The sequence below is a fragment of the Podarcis bocagei genome, assembly GCF_964188305.1.
Source record: "Podarcis bocagei genome assembly, chromosome: 2".
Lineage (NCBI taxonomy): Eukaryota > Metazoa > Chordata > Lepidosauria > Squamata > Lacertidae > Podarcis > Podarcis bocagei.
Genome location: NC_138126.1, coordinates 21,562,044 through 21,565,810, shown reverse-complemented (window position 1 = coordinate 21,565,810; position 3,767 = coordinate 21,562,044). Strand labels below are relative to the sequence as shown.

At 42.0% G+C, this 3,767-nt stretch overlaps 1 pseudogene across 1 annotated transcript; it reads right to left on the bottom strand.

Moving 5' to 3' along the window:
• Positions 1–633: 633 nt before the first annotated feature.
• On the bottom strand, positions 634–1,152 carry LOC308581201 (activated RNA polymerase II transcriptional coactivator p15 pseudogene; annotated as a pseudogene). Its single transcript has one exon. The product of its transcript is annotated as an activated RNA polymerase II transcriptional coactivator p15 pseudogene (transcript).
• Between the last annotated feature and the right edge of the window lie 2,615 nt (positions 1,153–3,767).

The window sequence follows — 3,767 nt, the reverse complement described above, 5'->3', positions numbered from 1 at the left end:
GCGCGCGGCCGGCCCCGCCCCTAGCGACCGGGCCTGCTGCCGGCGCCTCCGTTGCCAGGCTCGCCCTAGCAACCGGACGGCCCGTAGCAACCGCCGCCTTCCTCGCCCGCCGCCGGGCGTCTAGACTTGAAGGCCTGCCAGCGGGGGAACCTGCCTCCGTTGCCACGTTTACTACGCACTTTCCCTGTGGAAGTTCAGCCTTGCCCTGGTTGTCCAGCAGCACGGATGTCTGCTGAGTTGTTGTCCCTGTTCGCCAGCCTTGTTTAAAGATCTTTTATTTTTATTTTATTTTTAATTGAATGTGTTTTATTTTACACCATGATGTGAGAACGTGACACCTGTTTAATAAAAGTATACACATCTGTAACTTCACCCAGAATACACTTTTAATGAACATTTTTTTTAAAAAAGCGTTCATCTGACAAATTGTTTTGCAGTCCAATCATAATAATAACTTATTATTTATTCCCCGCCCATCTGGCTGGACTTCCCCAGCCACTCTGGGCAGCTCCCAACCAAATATTAAAAACATGACACAGCATTAAACATTAAAAACTTCCCCAAATAGGGCTGCCTTCAAATGTCTTCTAAATAATAATAATAATTTATTATATATACAATAATTATTTATGCAATCCAAATATGCAATAGCTTGGAAAACAAATAGTTTAGAAAATGAAGGTCAATGTAAAAAGACTACTTAAACCTATAACAACAGTATGGTTTCTGCATGGCTCATCTTTACAGTTTTCTTACTGCTTCATCAATATAGTATCAGTAATCTGTTCCTTCAGGGGCTCCACTGTTCTGGATTTAGAGTGATACCTTTTTCTGCCAGGTTTCATTTCACCTTCTTGATCCATCCAACATTCTGTAGTATCAATTAGGAGTTTACCTTTAAAATCATGAACACTGACATATCTTATTTTACCAATCTGAAACATATTCTCATCTCGGTTGCTACTTTGCTTGGAGCTTTCACCAGTCTTCTGTTTCTTTACAGGCTTTTCGGGCACTGCTTGTTTTTCCTTTCTACCTTTTTGTCAACTTCACTGTCTGAACCCCTGGCAGATGAGCTTGAAGATACAAGTTCTTTTGATTTCAGCATTGTTCCACTCAGTGCCCGCTGCTCTCACTGCCTTCTTCTTGGCTTGCCTTCCCCCCACCCATAAGCATATTTTATATAGTAAAAGTAAAGGGACCCCTGACTGTTAGGTCCAGTTGCGGATGACTCTAGGTTGCAGCGCTCATCTCGCTTTACTGGCCAAGGGAGCCGGCGTACAGCTTCCGGGTCATGTGGTCAGCATGACTAAGCCGCTTCTGGTGAACCAGAGCAGCGCACAGAAACGCCGTTTACCTTCCCGCCAGAGCGGTACCTATTTTTAAAAAATGTGAGCTGACAAGAGGCAGTCCAGTCTACCACTTCAATAGTCATTTACTGCATTATCCTGATTCCGCTACACAACCCACCCGCTAGTGTGTGGTCATTGCCCTTTAAAAACAAACTGTTTTTAAATTTCCCACAAAGTATCGTAATACATGACACGGATCCTTGAGTGTAAACCTGATAACTGGGCAACAGTGTGATCCAAGCCATGTCTACTCATAACTATATACTAATAAAGCCTAGTATAAGAACAATATAGAAAATAAATAGCAAGGCTAATGTTAGTTTCCTTCTGATCATTTCAACTCTGGAACAAGCCAGGAAGACAATAAAAGCAAGGCAAGGGAAATTAACAATTAAGAATGATCCTTTCCCAACAGGGTGGCCATGGCGCAGTGCATTCCTATATTAGTATGTGTGCAGGATTGCAGGCTTACCTTCTGTCACAGCAAACACAACAGCTTTCTGGCACCCTAAAGAGGATGAAGTAGCTGCAGTAATACCATTCCCATGCTATCATGGGCAGCATTTCTGTAAGGTTATATTTCTCAAGGTTATTCCCACAACTGCAACAGCTAGAACTAAATGAACTAGTTTCAGACTTCCTGAGCAATAACTTCATTATGTTGTGTAGCTGCCAAAGACCGTTAAGTGACATAAAAATCCCCTCTGGGCCTTGTTATAATTTTTAAACACAAGATTGGGCTTGCCAACAACAGAGGATGACTTCGGAAAGTAACAGGAGCTATAGGATGGAAGCTAATATTTTGATTTTCAATGCACATAATTAGTGTAACTAAAAAGCCTATCATTACCAGTGATGTGGGAAAACCCCCACCTACTGTAAGGTCTGCTGCACAGCCCAAGCCCTTGCATGCATCTATAACTTTCTTTTACACATTTCTGTGTTCTCTCTTTGTCCCCCTCTCAAGCCTTAAGAATGCAGTGGTACCTCGGGTTACATATGCTTCAGGTTACACACTCCGCTAATCCAGAAATAGTGCTTCAGGTTAAGAACCTTGCTTCAGGATGAGAACAGACATCGTGCTCCGGCGGCGCAGCAACATCAGGAGGCCCCATTAGCTAAAGTGGTGCTTCAGATTAAGAACAGTTTCAGGTTAAGAACAGACCTCCGGAACGAATTAAGTACTTAACCTGAGGTACCACTGTACAGTCCTGATATATCAAAATGGTGTATCTTTGGTTCAAAATGACATTAAGTCTTAGCCTTGGCTTTAACACCAGCATCTCTATGTAGCGCTGGGAGAGATACCCCTTTTTGAAACCTTGGAAAGCCTCTGCCAGTCACTGTCGATGATATAAGGCTGTAGACTGTCTTCTTGTGTTCCAAGGGGGAAGACCCATTAAACTGAATTAAGTCTGGAAAGACCTCCTCGTCTATATTTAGACTGAAATTGACATAGTTTGAATGCAATACATTGAATACTTTTGAACATAATATATTGTCCTTCAAAATGTGTTTCTTCTTGAGAATAACTGGCCTATAGAAGAGTTCGATCTAATTCAATGACTCACATCCTATGTGAGCATTGCTTGGTCCCAATAAAATTACTAATTTGCCTTTCCTGTGACTTTTGTTCTAAAGTAGGGCTCCCATAGGTCTGGAATTTTCCAGGCATTACTGGGATTTCAAAGGCAGAAGTGACGTCCGGGGGGGGGGGTGCAATTTCAGGAAGGTGGCAGTTTGTCCTGGATCTTTGGCAGGTAAACCAAAAAATTGCAGGTGTTTTTTTTTTGCTTTTTCATTAAAAAAAAAAGCTCAACAACTTTGGGGTTTGAAATATGACAACCCTATCTAATGGACTAACGTGGCTATGTGCTTTTGATAGTCATCCATTACTTTTATATTCTGCTTTTCTGCCACTGACAGTACAGTCTTCTGAAGAGAATGTGTACAGTCTAATAGGCACAATATTAAAGGGAAAAGAGATGGAGTGAGACGAGGGAAATAATTAACTTCAGGTACCAACTCTGCTGTCCTAAAGTTACATAATCATTATAATGATCAGGTGGAACAGCCACTGGGGGAGCCAGTTCTGGAAGAAGAGCCTTATGTAATGCACATGCAATCTTAATGAGCAAATTGCTCTACAGTTGGCAAACATTTAAACCTGCATTATACTATTATTATCCTTTAAGTCAGGGCTGGCATCAGCTTCTTGCATCCACGGGCAGACGGAAGGCGACCCCAGTGGCTTCAAAAGGTTTGCCACTGATGCTTAATGCAAAAGTTTATCTATACGCCCCTGATCATAGCATTTTTCAAAACCTCTTAGCACTGGTGAAGGCTAAGAACTTTAAACAAGAGTTAAAGCATTTGCATGTTAGAGTTTAACAAAACTGCATGTCTTCAAGGCTG